This window comes from Pseudophryne corroboree, chromosome 2 (genome assembly GCF_028390025.1).
Source record: "Pseudophryne corroboree isolate aPseCor3 chromosome 2, aPseCor3.hap2, whole genome shotgun sequence".
NCBI classification, from domain to species: Eukaryota; Metazoa; Chordata; class Amphibia; order Anura; family Myobatrachidae; genus Pseudophryne; species Pseudophryne corroboree.
In genome coordinates, this window is record NC_086445.1 from 939971151 (window position 1) to 939988029 (window position 16879).

The window sequence follows — 16879 nt, forward strand, 5'->3', positions numbered from 1 at the left end:
TTGCTTCACTACTATATAGGGGTCGGTTTTCCATCTATTCTTGAGCTTCTGCCGTCTGGGCACTCCTAGCAGTTTGATCAATACCCTGTCCCCGGGTTGTAAACAATGCTCTATCACTTTTCGATCGTGATGTATCCTATTTTCTCCCCCATTTTCTCGGCAGTATTTCGAGCCAGGGTATAGGCTTCTTGCAATTGTTGCTGTAACTGTCTCAAGTAATGGGAATGAGAACCCCAGGAAGAAGGGTTAATTTGTGTAGGTAAGCACACATCTATGGGTAGCCGTGCCTCCCGACCGAACAGAAGTAGATATGGACTATACCCCATTGCATCATTCCTGGTACAGTTATAGGCATGAACTAGATACGTGATATGTTGTTTCCATAACCGCTTTTGTTTTTCATTCAACGTTCCCAACATATTTAATAAAGTCCAGTTGAATCTTTCGGGTTGTGGATCCCCTTGCGGATGGTACGGTGTAGTTCTAGATTTTTTTATGCCGCAACAGTAGCACAATTCTTTAATTAAATTACTTTCAAACTCCCGTCCCTGGTCGGAATGAATTCGTGCAGGCAGCCCATAGTGGACGAAAAATTTCTCCCACAGAGTACGAGCCACCGTCACTGCCTTTTGATTTACTGTCACATATGCTTGCGCATACCTGGTAAAGTGATCGGTGACTACTAATACATTACTTTCACGTCCATCTGGTCCTTCTAAGGATAAGAAATCGATACACACTAAATCGAAGGGTCCTGAGATCTTTAAATTGATAAGAGGGGCCGCATTGCAGGGTAGCGTTTTCCTCAGTACACAGTTTCCACACGATTTGCAGAACTGTTCTACATCTCTCTTCATGAAAGGCCAGAAGAATCTCTCAGCTATCAATCCCAGGGTCTTTTCTTGCCCCACATGACCATGATGATTATGTAACTCATCCAATACCATCGATTTATATTTGGAGGGTAATACTGTCTGTAGTCTATTAATGCCGTCTACCTTTCTGGTCTTTCTATACAGCACTCCCTTCCTTATCTTTAGTCGCTTGACCTGTCGCCACAACACTCTGGTTTCCCGAGATAGGCCAGAACAGGAGATCATGGGCCCTGAGTTTTCCAAATACTGATATATAGGACCAATATGGGTATCATCTCGTTGCTCTTGTGATAATTGATCCAGCTTCACCATTTCCAAGCCTTCCATCGCCGATTGGCTCAACTTGTGCGGAGGCTCCTGTATGAACTATCCCTGCTAAAGAAGCACTTGGGTTTATTTTAACCCATTGACATATGCCTTTTACTGCCGCCGCCGGGACCTCGATCCATTCTTCCAGGGGTGAAGACACTTCATTGTGAGCCCTTCTAGACAATGCGTCCGCATCCTTATTGTTGACACCAGGCCTATATTTGATGGTAAAGTTGTAGTTAGACAGAGCCGCCAGCCATCGGTGACCAGTAGCATCCAGCTTGGCAGTCGACTTAATGTATGTTAACGGATTATTATCAGTACATACGGTAAAAGATGCTCCGTATAGATAATCGTGGATTTTTTCACTAATGGCCCATTTCAGTGCCAAAAATTCTAATTTGTGGGCTGGGTAATTCCATTCACTCCCAGATAACCCCCGGCTTACGTACGCAATTGTTCTTAGATGATCTTCCCTCCATTGGTACAGTACTCCCCCAATGCCGTCCAGGGAGGCGTCAATATGTACCTCATAGGGAAGCTCCGGGTCAGCATAAGCTAGCACTGGCGACTGTGACAGTTGTTCCTTTAGATTGGTAAAGGCTTCTTCACATTCCTCATTCCACCTATTTCCAAAGGGTTCCCTGGGACAAAAGTACTCCGTTCTCTTTTGTGAAGTAATCTTTCCTTTGGTAGTACTCAGGGGATATCCTTTGGTCAGATTCGTCAATGGTCTGGCTAGCTTAGAGTATTTAGGGACAAATTTTCTATAATAGCCACAAAACCCTAAAAAAGATCGCAGTTCTTTAAGGGTGTTTGGTCGTGGCCAATTCCTAACGGTAGCTACCTTATCAGGATCCGTGGCTATCCCCTGTCTGCTGACAATATGTCCCAGGTACTTCACCTTGGACCGGCATAGCTGGCATTTCTCAATGGAGAGTTTCAAACCTCGCCGTTGAAGTCGGTCCAATACTTTCAAGAGCCGTTCGTTGTGTTCTTCCAGGGTTTTACCGAAGACTATGATGTCGTCCAAATAAACTAGGACCTCGCGGTAGCACATGTCGCCCACCGTCTTTTCCATGGTCCGCTGAAAGGTGGCAGTCGCTCCGGTTATACCCTGGGGCATTTTTAGGAATTCGAAAAATCCGATGGGACAGATGAACGCCGTCTTTGCTCTATCATTGTCGTTCATTGGGATTTGATAATACCCGCATCGTAAATCTAGTACGGAAAACCATTGACTTCCTTGAAAACAGTCGAGAGCTTCTTCAATTTTGGGGACAGTATATTGGTCCGGTACCGTACATTGACTTAACGTCCGATAATCAATGCACAGCCGGATCTCGCCACTCTTCTTTCGGGCCACCACGATGGGGGAGGCATATTGGCTTTCCGAATCGGCAATCACCTGATTCTTTAAGAGGTTACGCAAATGGGTCCTGACGTCTTCGAAATCAGCGGGGGCCAATCGACGAGATCGCTCCCTGAATGGGGTCTCGTCAGACAATTTAATCCGATGTTCTACATCCTTGGCGGTCCCTAGATCCAACTCACTTTTTGAGAATACTGCCTCTCTCTGCTGTAATTGTTCCAACAGTAGCACTTTGTTGTGGGGGTCTATGTCACTCCCTTGGAAACAGGACTCCAATTTTCTCACCCACGAGTCTGAAAAGTTAGCATCCACCCGTTTGCATGGGATCAGAGGTTCTTCCGATCGGCTCGTCTCGACTATCACACTTTTCATATTCTGCCTATCGCACCATTTTATTAGGCTTTTAAACATGTTGGTATTAGTCCCTACAATAACTGGTAACTCCCCGTTGTCTCCAGGGGAGTCTGGACAAACCAAGGCTACAAATGGGACCGTCTCATTGGGGGATATCAGCCCAGGCTCAAATGTAATTTGTGTGATGATATACCCCAAATAAGGGTACTTTTGCTCGCTCAACCCCCAGATGGTGAGCCCACTCATTGGGTTAGTCTGGTACCAGGATTCGAATACTATGGAAATTTGGGAGCCACTGTCTAACAGAACATTACAGGCATGTCCATTAATCATAGCCTTGGTTCTAGGTGCATTGCCCATCAGAGTCTCGGGAATCCCCGGGGATTACTGAGCACTCCCCATGGCATGAACGGTAATTATTGGGGAGCCTGTGAGGGGTTCACAGCACTCCCGTTGGAGTTTTCCAGAGGTAAGTTTCTCCTCTGATAATTACTGCTACTTCCATTCCTCCGGTTACTGTTTCCGTTCATAGGGCATTCGAATGACCGATGACCCGCTTGCCCACAGCTATAACAAATTATTGGAGGTCGGTTCTCTCTTCCTGACCTCATTCCTCGATCACATCCAGGAATCAAAACCTGATTGTATGGATTAACCGTCTGGAGTGCTATTAACTGTTCAAGTTTCTTATTTTGTTCTTCAATGAGCTTCAATAACTGTTCGTCAATGGATGGTGGTTCATTTGCCGGTATCACTACTTTTACCTTCTTGATGGTTTTCTCCCTATTCTCAATTTGCACCTCCTCTAACTTCACTTCTTTAACTAGTTCATTCAAAGTAGGGGGCCGGGCCGCAGCCATGGTGCATCTCAATCGTTGTGCTACAGGATTGTTGGTTAACGCTCCTTTTAGTACTTGCGTCAGTCTCCGGCTATCAACTGTATCTTTATCGATGCCCCCTTTGTCATCTATTTTATAAATGAGTCTATCTACCCGGTACACATAATGAGTCAAGGTTTCCCGAAGTTCTTGATAGGTATGGTTCAGTCGAGCTAAAAGATCTCCGACATCTTCCATTGTACCAAAAGAGAAATCCAAGGACTCCAGATAGTCTTTCAGGGTGGCTTTTGGGTTGCTTCTTCGTGTAGCTTGAATTACCCCCATAGCTGGCCCCCTCAGGCCTTCCACCACCCTCTGTCGTTTTACATGGTCAGGGCATTGCCATTTCACCGAATGTTGGGTGGCCGCCTCTCTCCACAATTCATATGTTTCCTCTCCAGCTGGAATCGGGGTGATTCCCAAAAATATCCTAAGGCGTCGATATCCCCCTTCAAAGTGCCATCTCTCCAAATGACTAACCATTTTGCCCACTACTGTATCCACTTTACTTTCAATTACGTAATCATGTTGCGTGGATACTTCGGTGTCTGCAATGGGTGGTGGAACAGTGTCCCCAGTAGATTAGATATTTGGCTCCCCTGTCCCCTGCTCTTCACCCGGGGTAGCTGTTCCTGTCCCGCTGAGTTTCCACTCAGGCCATACCAAATGTACTTTCCAACCTGGGACTCCATCCACCACCACCATACTGGGCAGCAACACTGGGTCTATCAATTTCTTATTGTTGATTAATACTGCTGTAATATTACCATTTAACCCTTTCCATTTATCCACAATACACGGGTCACTTACTCCATACAAAAACTTGACTGAATTAATGATGCTCTCATCGCTAGCACTCGTCAAATTTCCAGTTAACCCAAAACTGCTTTCGACATTTATCTCCTTTTCCCTACACCAACGGAAGATATCTTCCTTTCCTACCCCTTCCATCCTACTTATTGCGCAACAGGAGACCTAGGTCTTAGGATCTCAGCAGTGCCTCCAGATGTAACCCTCTCCCAATCGTTACCACTTGAGACACTAGAGTTACGAAATATTAGATACCAGTCGTGCCTCCACCCAAGCTGTTGATATAATTTTGATATTGTTGGGGCTAGCTTGGGAAAGCCCTTTGTTAATGTTTCCAGTTAACCTAGTGATGTTATGGTAATGTATACACCTACCAAGGGGTTGTCTAATGTCGGTATTCTTCGTTTTCCAGCTCCTCTTCGGAAACAACCTTCCACCGGAATCACCAGGTACAGGTAAGTGTTAAAAGATCAAGAATACAATACCCCTTACTAGGGAATAAATCTGCCACAGTATTGAACTTTTAGTATATTTTATCTAAGTAATGGTAAATAGTAGGTTCATCATCTATGCCCTCCCCCTCTATACAATCAAATTGCATGCATCACAAAAAAAAAACCGTATCAAAAAAACGACTCTATAAAGAAAAGGTACCGTGTTAGTCGCTGCGCATACAGTTAATAGTTTAGCAGAATAGTTTATTCAAGTATACCGTTGGTGCACATGTTGGGGCCCAGGATAACTAGATAAGTTCAGGTTCAGTTGGTGTAATTATACTAAGGCAGTCAATTTTATGTACTTCTCGGTGATAATACACTAACATTTATCGTACTGAAGGGAACTGGTACTTCCTTGCGGCTTGCGAACTGTCCTTCCCTAGTCACAGTCCCTGATGATGGTGTTACTGCCCGATCTAGTATTCTGTATTTTAATCCGGCGGAGAGCGGCTCCTACTTTACAGCTGTGCAGCAGCCAATCAAAGAGACCTATGTGGAGGGGATAATCGGGGCTCCTCAGTGCTCCTGTGACAGGTGTCCATTATCGGTGAGGTGAGATATGGGCCAGGCACTAGGATACCGTGACGGTTTATCACCTGAATTATAATGTCTTTCCATTCAGCATCAGGTTGACCTAGCCACCTTTCCTTATCAGTTCTGATAACTGTTCCTTCCTCGAATCTGATGGGGCACAGTGTGTGATAATATAGAAGTCTAACTGTAATAATGTTATGATTATACGGCACTTATACTTCTCTTGTTAAGTGTGGTCGGGTTCATAAGCATAAGTATATAACTCTAAAGTATGCCCTGGGTGTATACTCCTAGGCCGTGCTGTCTCTACTCCCTAGGCTGAAGATGAGGGGCTGTTGCCAGTTACTCACAGTCCTATCCGCATCCTCCTCCCTGGGCAGCCAAATGGAAGTTGAGATGGGAGTTCACCCCCTCCTTGTCTCCAATATAACGGGTGGAGTTTAGGCTAATTGCAGCCCTCTGGGGTGTATTGCCTCGATAGACTCTCCCACTCACTGGTTTCTCTCCTATCTTTGTTAATTGACAGAGTCCTCCTTTCTGCTGTGACGCTTCTGCCACTGGACTCCTCCCCCGACTTGCCAATACCGCAACTATATCCACTAAATCTGCAGGTACGTGTCCCCTCTGTCTACCGGAGGCACTCACTCTTATCTCCTATCCTGCACTTTCTCTCTTCATGGAGGGAACAGCAGCAACCCCCCGCTATGCTGCGTACCTCTGCCTGCGATAGCCGGCGCTGACTTTCAGGCGGATGAACTCTCCAGGACCTCTCTCACTGACGATCCTCCGGCACCACTGTTTACGAGGGCGCCCAGCTCTCTCTCACTACTCCTCCCATGGATCGATCTTGCGGTCCCGCGGCTAGAGGTAACCTTCCCTCTTACTCCGTATGATTATCACCTCTCCTCCCGGTCCTCGCCGCTCACCCCTTCCTCCGTCACCGTTGCTATCTCCTCTCTCTCTGCGCCACCAACCGTCCTCTCTTTCCTCCCCACACGCGATCGATCTCCTCCTTTGCGCGAGGGGCTTCTCGAAGTCTCCCTCCAGCCCCTCGTGCCTGGGTATTATTCCAACTCCTGTGGTCCCGGGTTGCACACTATATTTCATAGACCGGGCTTTAATCCTTATTATAATTAAACATCTAAAGTTATATATATACAGTATAATTCATTTATTTACACTTGTCCACAGTATTTCAATATACACAGTGGTACATTTGAACTATCCCCCCTTGTTTCTCCATTTAATATTATGATAGGGGCTACATTCACATTACACCACACAGTAAGAGCTGAAATTTACTTTACGTCACATGGTATGAGTGAAAATTCACATTATGCCACATGGTATGAGCCGAAATTCACGTTACACCACATGGTATGACACGAAATTCACATTTCACCACACAGCATGAGCCACATTCACATTACACCACACAGTATGAGTCGAAATTTACATTACGTCACATGGTATGAGCGAAAATTCACATTATGCCACACGGTATGAGCCGAAAGTGTAAAATGCAATGCAGCCATTTATGCACACTCTCCATAATATTACTCACTGCAGTAGCACTCACTACTGAGCAAATGTGACCCTAAACTACAGCACAACTTAGCGAGAGAGAGCATGGAGAGAAAGGGCATGAAGGTTGAAGGAGCATGGTGAGAGAAAGAGGCTTTGGGGGAAGATAGAGAGAGGGGCATGGGAGGGAGGGAGTGGGAGAGCAGTTTACCTGGAGGTTGGGAGGAGGCTCCTCAGTCCCTCCAGTCAGGCACGGTGGGATGTGTAGTGGCTCTGGTGGGGTCACTGCAGCCCGGCAAGAGACGCAGGAGGAGGGGGGATATCAGAGATGCAGGAGGAGGGGGTTAAGCAGAGATGCGGCAGATGCTGATGCAGTACGGCGTGTGAGTTAAGAGAGGAGCCCACTGCCCAGACTGCCTGAGCTCCTCCAGCTGAAGAAAAAAATATTCTGTCAGGTCTGCATAGCAGTAAATCCGCTACTGGCAGCGCAGGAGGACACAGCAATGAGCAGCAGGCTCGGCAGGCGATCACTGTGCTGCAGGCGTGGCGTGTGGGGGGTGCTGGACATTAGGTGGTGCCTGTGTGCACCAGGCACCCCCCGTGCGCACGCCTATGCTCATATGGAGCTCTGGGCTGTAGCTGCACTGTAGGCAGTGAAATAAATAAACAAAAAATACTTCACCAATATGCAGATGCACCAATGGTTAATGCTCAGCATCAGTGTGACACTTAGGATTACACAGCACCAATGTGACACACTTAGACAAAATATGTAACTTCCAAGCTCCTGCACTTTAAAAAATAAAAAAATCTATTACTTGCTAACTGACTATTATTTACTGTATATAGCTCAGCAAATATTAACAACACTAAGGAGCCTGAATGGACAGATAGGTCAGCCAAGCAGTCATCAATTCACCAGCACAGACCGTCAGCACACAGCTCTGTGGCAGTCATGTGCGCAATGACGTCCGAATCACAGCGGGAGGAACTTAAATCAAATGCAAAACACACAAGATCCAACGCCGGTAAGATGATATTTGACTCGCTTTGGAATCAGAGCCTGGCGGTAAAAGCTAAGCTATGGTTCTGATTCCTGCGGATGCCGGAAGTTCAGGTGGACTGTCCTGATTGTAAGCTGTAAGAACTGTTAAAGACGCCTCACTAGAACAATAAGTAGTGTTAGAAATCTGCCTGCAATGGTCCCTCTGCAAATCATCAAATTATGAAAAATTAATTATTTATTAAAAACAGGCTTCACCCAAAGGAAGAGGAGCTTCTTTAAAAAAAATATTTGCATGCTCAATGTAATGCCAGTACAGTTGGAGTCATTGTAGCACCCACTTGATTTTTAGAGCATGACACAGACTTTTACTGACATAACACATCCACCTGCACACTAATTAGTTTCTGCAAGACTAACACATTACCTTGTAGAACAGAGGGGGTCATTCCGAGTTGATCGCTTGCTGCCGATTTTTGCAGCGCAGCGATTAGGTAAAAAAAAAAAATTAAAAACTACGCTTGCGTATGCACTGCAATGCGCAGGCGCATCATACGGGTACACAGAGGATCTGTGCTGGGCAATGGATTTAGCGAAGATTCCATTCATACAGCCGAACGCAAGGTGATTGACAGAAAGAGGGCGTTTATGGGTGTCAACTGAACATTTTCTGGGGGTGTCTGACGTCAATTCCGGCACCAAAAAAACTGAAGTGATCGCAAGGGCTGAGTAAGTTCAGAGCTACTCTGAAACGGCACAAAATGTTTTTGCTGCACTTGGCTGCAAAGGCGTTCGCACACTTGCAAAGTGAAAATACACTGCCCCGTGGGTGGCGACTATGCGTTTGCACGGCTGCTAAAAGTATCTAGCGAGCAATCAACTCAGAATGACCCCCAGAGTGTCACTTGCCTGAACACTCTCAAACAGTAGTTTATATATACATTTGTAATATTCTCTTTAATGTAAGCTTTATCTATTACATATAAAAATAAATTGTGTATAGTAATGTCTGCTGTATGACACCCATTATCAAGTGTTGGGACTGGGAGACTGGCGCTGAGGATCCCGGTGGTCAGCATACCGACCCTGGGACATACCTCCCAACTGTCCCGATTTTGGCGGGACAGTCCCGTTTTCCCCAGTCTGTCCCGCTGACCCACCCGCGGGTCGCAATGTCCTACGAGTGGGGGGGCAGTTGGGAGATCCCTCCCCGTCACTCGCTGCTCTGAAGAGAGCAGCAGTGAATAGACGCTGTGCGCATGCGCACAGCGTCTATTCCTGGCAGAGAGGGACAAGGGGCATGGCCAGCAGCTCTCACAGTGCTGTCCATGCCCCATAATGATGAAAATGGGGGCGTGGCTTGTGATCGCAGCACTTGCTGCGAGGCCATGCCCTCTTTTCTGTAGGCCATGCCTCCTAATTTCGGCCGCACGCTGAAGCCCTTCGTTAGATGCCAGCAAAGTTGAGAGGTATGCCTGGAATCCCGGTAGCAGAATGCCGGCCCGGGAAGAGGGGGGGGGGGGGGAGAGGAAAGGCGAGCGCAACAAAGCCTCTTGCGAGCTCGCTGTGCTCGCCACAGGTCATATTCCCACTCTATGGGTGTCATGGACTGCCGGGCTGGTAAGCGGGCGGGATCCCGGCTTCGGCACGGTGTCCGCGGGGATCCCGAGTGCTGTCCGCATGACTAGATCCAATTATCAAGATAGAATAGTAGTTACATTACATTCTATAGAATTATTCAGGGTTGGCTGGTTTAAATCAAATGTTTTTTTGTTTTGTTTTTTTGTAAAAACCACTCTGGTTTTTTTATTATGCTGTTAGTACAGGCACGGCGCCACGACTTATTAAAAAAAGCCTATTATACTAAAAAAAGTGTTTTTATTCATAATGCTCAATGCCAGTGACATGGCCAATGCTTATGCTTAACTCTTCCTTTGTGTGTGTTTCCCTGAAAAGTGCTTTTGCATTTTCCATTTTGTATAACTATTCAGATTTAATTATAATAACAGTAAGACTAATGCTTAACATTCATTTGTTGTTCTTATTTTCAATTTCATCTACTGTATCTATGAGTGTACTTTGTATGTAATAATATGTTTAGTCTATCTACATATATTCAGATGTTATAGGAATAATAAGCTATAAAAATGTGGTTTATTGAAATATGTAAAATAACTCAAATCAAAGCCTAATGACATTAAAAAGTATTAAAACATGGTTGATCGAGGTCTCTAATTCATGATTCCATTTTTTCCCATTAAAACATTAGTGGAAAAAAAAAAAAATGGTTTAAAAACCATAAAAATCAGTTTAAACTGACCCCCCCCCCCCTCTCTTTTTTTAAAAAAAAACTGTTTTTATCCAACCCTGGAACTATTAAAATGCAGGTTTCCTTTTGAGTATTGTTTTTAAATTATATCTTATCTATGAGATTATGTACTTCATAATGTAAATTACAGATATTAAAAGCTGCTGTGACAAAGCACAAGGCTGCATACGGAGTGATTTTATACAGGTGGCGGTAATTCACAGTGGTGTCTAATAATTATATTTCACAAATATTATTAACCACTTGCCTGGCATGGTCGCATCAGATGCAACCACACTAGAGATGTGCACCGGAAATTTTTCGGGTTTTGTGTTTTGCTTTTGGATTCGGTTCCGCGGTCGTGTTTTGGATTCGGACGTGTTTTGGCAAAACCTCCCTGAAAATTTTTTGTCGGATTCGGGTGTGTTTTGGATTCGGGTGTTTTTTAAAAAAAAAACCATCAAAAACAGCTTAAATCATAGAATTTGGGGGTAATTTTGATCCTATAGTATTATTAACCTCAATAACCACAATTTCCACTCATTTCCAGTCTATTCTGAACACCTCACACCTCACAATACTATTTTTAGTATTAAAATTTGCACCAAGGTCGCTGGATGACTAAGCAAAGCGACCCAAGAGGGTGGCACAAACACCTGTCCCATCTAGGAGTGGCACTGCAGTGTCAGACAGGATGGCACTTAAAAAAATTGGCCCCAAACAGCACATGATGCAAAGAAAAGAGAAAAAGAGGTGCACTGTGGTCGCTGGACGGCTAAGCTAAGCGACACAAACACCTCAATATCACAGGAATTATTTGTTCAAATCAATGGTATTATTGGTCCAAATCACTGGAAGAAAATGACAAAATCACTGGAATTATTCGTTCTAATCAATGGTATTATTGGCCCAAATCACTGGAAGAAAATGACAAAATCACAGGAATTATTTGTTCTAATCAATGGTATTATTGGTCCAAATCACTGGAAGAAAATGACAAAATCACTGGAATTATTCGTTCTAATCAATGGTATTATTGGTCCAAATCACTGGAAGAAAATGACAAAATCACAGGAATTATTCGTTCTAATCAATGGTATTATTGGTCCAAATCACTGGAAGAAAATGACAAAATCACTGGAATTATTTGTTCTAATCAATGGTATTATTGGTCCAAATCACTGGAAGAAAATTGAATGGATGGATACTTGCAGTGACATAGAGCTGCAAGATACAGCAATGGCCTACTGTACACAACTATATACTGTTGGGTCACCAAAATGCTGCACTGTAATACTTTATACTGCTCACAAAAATGCAGCACAGATATGGAATGGATACTTGCAGTGACACAGAGCTGCAAGATACAGCAATGGCCTACTGTACACAACTATATACTGTTCGGTCACCAAAATGCTGCACTGTAATACTATATACTGCTCACAAAAATGCAGCACAGATATGGAATGGATACTTGCAGTGACACAGAGCTGCAAGATACAGCAATGGCCTACTGTACTGTACTACTATAAGTATAATTAATTATATACTGGTGGTCCCCAGTCCCCACAATAAAGCACACTGAGCACAGATATTTGCAGCACACTGAGCACAGATATGGAGCGTTTTCAGGCCGAGAACGTAGATATTTTAAGCACACTGAGCACAGATATTTGCAGCACACTGATCACAGATATTTGCAGCACACTGAGCACAGATTATGGAGCTTTTCAGGGAGAGAACGCAGCCACGTCCTCTCCGTTCAATCTCCAATGCATGAGTGAAAATGGTGGCGACGCGCGGCTCTTTATATAGAATACGAATCTCGCAAGAATCCGACAGCGGGATGATGACGTTCGGCCTCGTTCGGGTTAACCGAGCAAGGCTGGAAGATCCGAGGCTGCCTCGGAACCGTGTAAAATGTGTGAAGTTCGGGGGGGTTCGGATCTCGAGGAACCGAACCCGCTCATCTCTAAACCACACCAGCAAGTGTTTTATCTGACCTGGTCGCACAGTATGCGACCAGTCAGATTAACAGTGTTAGCAGCGGCAGGGAATGGGAAACTTCCTTCCACTGCTGCTGTCAGAGGGACCAGAAAGTCCCTCTGCCTCCCTGCACCCTTCCCTCACTGCTGATCAGACAGAACGACAGGACTTCCCCCCCCCCCACCCAGCGGCTGCAGACAATGGCAGCCGCTGGGAAAGGGTAAATAAACCTCTCCAAGCCTCCCTTAGCTCCCCCTTGTGTACCTGTCAGCTCTTTTGGGGGTAAAAAGTAACGTTGCGATGGTCGTGATGTTACCGATGTTACCAATATTCCTGAGCGATGTTCCGATGTTTCAGAAAAATTATATTTAAAAAAATCCCCACAATATTATTTTTTTTTGTAATTAAAATCATTTTGGATAAGGTTAAATTCATGTTCTTCACCTAATTCACTCATAAAAACCCCGACAATTTAGGATTGTTTTTTTGGGGGAAAAATCGTCAGTTAACTGGTTAATGAACTGACGATATCAGAACTCACTGCTAATTAAAAAAAAAGACTGGAGCTACCATCAGGCAGCTTTAGGCAATTGCCTAGGGGAGCTGGGTCCTGGGTGTGGGTAGGTTGAGGTTGCCAGCACAAGAATAAAGGTCTGTATGCTACTTTAACTGACAGCAGAAGCAGATTTTAAAGACTGCGGCCGCACTCGTGCTTTTTCCTTGCTCTTAATTCTATGAATGTATAACATGCCTGTCTGGTTTAGCATTGCAGACAGGCCAACAGTGTCCCTACCCTCTTGTCCCTCCCTTCACAGGAGAAACAAGGAGCACAGCCAGTCTCAGGCAGCACAAATCAATCCTTGAGCTGCATACACGGCAGTGCTATGCTAGCTGCCCTACATTGCCGCTTTTTAGGAAGAAGTAAGAGATCATCATCCCCCAGACTACACACTCAGGAAGGGGCCCCACCTCCATTCTTCCAGGGAGACATCCACCAGGGGCAGCACTCAGGTACTCTGGGAGGTTCATGAAATGAGAAAGGACTGCATTACAGAAAGATCCCTCATTGGCTTTGGTAGAACCATAAAGGTGACCATACACTAGTGCGATTTGGGCCCTTTTAATCTGATTCCGACGCATCGGTCCAAGAAATCAGATGAAAAGTGATCCTGTGCTCATTGGATTGGAGCCTGTAGATCGCAAGGGCGGCACTATAGATTTCTCGGATCCGAGGGCCTCTGGCAGCATTGGCTGGGATTGCATACGATACATCATATGCAAAAGGACTGTACACGATGTATCATATGCAATCCTGCCGCCCAGGAAGCTGCCGAGCAGTTCAAGGGAGACGTATGCGACTTCTTCCCTCTGAGAATTTACAGCAGTGTATGGGGACCTTAAGTTCCATTATGCTAACAAAGCTAAATATTTATCTTATTAAAAACACGTTAAAGGTTAAAGAACACAGTACGCAATTGGCGCAAAAAGTACCGCAAGGGTACTCCCTTAACTATACCTTAAGGAATGTACTTATACTGTAAACCTCTGTGTAGTGGTAGAGTGTAAATGCAACACAGTATAACCTTATTACCTCAAAAGCTGTTCGAGCGTCACCGACGCTCTGAGATTACTTAATACTATAAGAAATACACAGATACCGTGCTCAGGGTCCAACGCCTAAATATATATTATGAATGATATACTTGCAAAAGAATTTAACACAATACAAGCCATACACTACAATATAACATAGACTACCTAACCAGATAACTACACGGGAAATACAATACAATACAATTACGTTTAAGGGAAAATAAGAGGGGAAGAGGAGAAGGGAGAGAGAGAAAGAAATGGCTCACAATAACAAGAAGACAAATATGATTGCAGAGAAAGCTTACACATGTGAGGAACAATCGCTGCGCAGTCAGTCAATGCTGAGAATCTTTGTTTAGAAAGTACTTGAGCTTACCCATGCTGCCTGTCCCTATATACACGACACCCAGCAACACAATTGTCCCTACAATGCCGCATGGGGCAGAAGCTAGACTCCATTTTGGGAAAACTCCACTTGATTCCAAAGACTACACCACATGGCTGAAAGGGGGAGGGGAAAATACCCGGCAGCAGCCATTTTAGATTTGCAGGTCCAAACACATGGCACTCTCTACTACACCACAATCACATAGCAGAAAACACAAGACTCCATTTTATTCCAAAATGTCCAAGCCTCAAAACAATGCATATGTTCTGATTTTACAATTCCAAACAATCTAAATCACCTTTCACAATGTAATCCAACTTCCTAGAACCATCTTATAATTTCACATTCCAAACAACTTCAGTATCTCAATAACCAGAGCATATTCATCACAAGACCAGATCACAATGTAATTAACACAAACGTAACTGCATGGTGGTATTTATGATTAACAAGATATATAGTATAACTAACCAGCACAATCTATTTTAAATCTCCATAGGCAAACAAATACCACAAATACTATGCTACAGATTGTATACTGTTCCAATTCATCACAGACTTCACAGAGTATCCACAAACACCCAACAATCACACAACTGCCCAAACCTCGTTAACCTTAAGCCATTTGTATTTCCAAACTAACTAATCTATGCCAACCATTCTACAACTACATTGCTACAAACACATATTTAAAACTATTCTATGCCAATCAGCCATGAGATATTGAGATGATACTTAGTCTTTTCTAAGGAGCCCGGTGATGATCCAGCCATGCTTGCTGTGTGCTTTGTTCTGAGTGTAGCTACATTACATCTGTTCTCTGAGGCCACACCTGACCACTACCTTCCTGTTTGACCAGTACCTGGGGGAGGGGTCTTTCTTTCTTTGTATATGCTGATCAGGTTCAGCCCTGAAAACTTAGTAAAAGGTTGTCTTGAGCATCCATTGTTCTAACAATGTGATCTTAGCTTTTATACATATAATCATATCTATCTGCTGCAATGTCCCACAACTTCACAACCAGCATCAAACTAACCCACACATCATTCTGCTTGCTTCAATACCAAACATGATGGGCACATCTGGTTCTGTTCAAATGATACGTATTCATGACATCAATTCATCAGCCAATTCTAAATCTCCATGATGTCTGGTGCTTGACATTATTATAACCATGTACTGTATGAAACAAGCGCCGAATCCATCTCCGTGCCATGTCCGAGCAAATGCATGTGTTTCCATATATTGCTGTGCTTGCTGCGCATATTTGCAAGTATAGCGACTTAAATGTGTGTGTGGTTTGAATGTTCTCTCTATGTAATATTTTTGACTTTGACAGTCCACCCTTTGGCAGTCACCAATAACTGCCACTTCCTAAAACATTTCAAAAAGAGAAAAATATATGTCATATGTAAATACATTTCTATGATTGGGTAAGGGAGGAGAGAAGAAGGTGGGAAAAAGGTATGACCTAGTGGGATAGCAGAAGTATGTATGTATGAATCCATGTTTGGGGGGGTCATGTATCATCGTGCCGTACGTGTTGTACATCAAGCTTCGAGGTATTGCGAAGTATACATTTGAATTCCTTCTTATCCCGTACTAAGGGTCTGTGGATGGGCTGTCAAACTTTACCGAGCTCATTTCGGCTGTGGTTGTAACAAAATGGGGGAGCACATTTTAGTTGATGATACATGAATGGGGGAGGTATGTGATTGCTGATATCTGTGCCTGTAATCCCTATCGACTATGTGTGTCATTACCTGAGGGTTGTAGAGATGAAGATAAAGAACACTTATGGTAAATGCAGTGGTATTCTATGTCAGGTTAATGTACATCTGTCGGTTGAAGTTTTGTTCGGTATCAGTTGAAAGTCGTCTTCTTTGCGCTGTTTTGCCCATTAGGTGCGAGCAAAAAGCTTTGTCAATGCTCATAGATTTACAAAAAATGTTGGGCTAGCGTAAGTTTAAGAATTCTAGGGAAACTGGGGATCCATGGCAAAGTTCATCAAGTGTCCGTATCTAAGGTTGTCAAAACTTCTTCTTTGGTCTATTCGTTGTCTGTATAGCGTCTCGTCAACTTCCTCGTCCAAGGAGGTCTTTTTATCTTGGAGAAAACGGAAAAACAGGTGAAAGAAACGGACCGTATAATCGCATTTTCATTACATCATTGTTTCTACCGTTGGGTCATAAATCAAATCCATTGGGATTACAGTTTCCTCACTCCTTAGACTCATTACCTCAGGTAGTACTTTTCCAATATAACACAATCCTTCAGAGTTTAGGGCAAGCCGCTCATACGCCTTTCTCCCGCATATGAAATATGCATCATCGGGGAGAACATATGGGACGGAATATGTCATTACCATGTTACACATTTTCCATGTGAACTCTCCTAACCCTAATTCTCCCATCTGTTTAGTACACGTATCAGTTTGTACGATATGTG

The 16879-nt window shown here is 44.1% G+C and overlaps 1 long non-coding RNA gene across 1 annotated transcript; it reads left to right on the forward strand.

Moving 5' to 3' along the window:
• The first annotated feature begins 5007 nt into the window (after positions 1–5007).
• On the forward strand, positions 5008–10221 carry LOC134986823 (uncharacterized). The gene is made up of 3 exons (XR_010192601.1): positions 5008–5053; positions 6156–6240; positions 8003–10221. It is a non-coding gene; the product is annotated as an uncharacterized LOC134986823 (long non-coding RNA).
• Positions 10222–16879: the final 6658 nt, after the last annotated feature.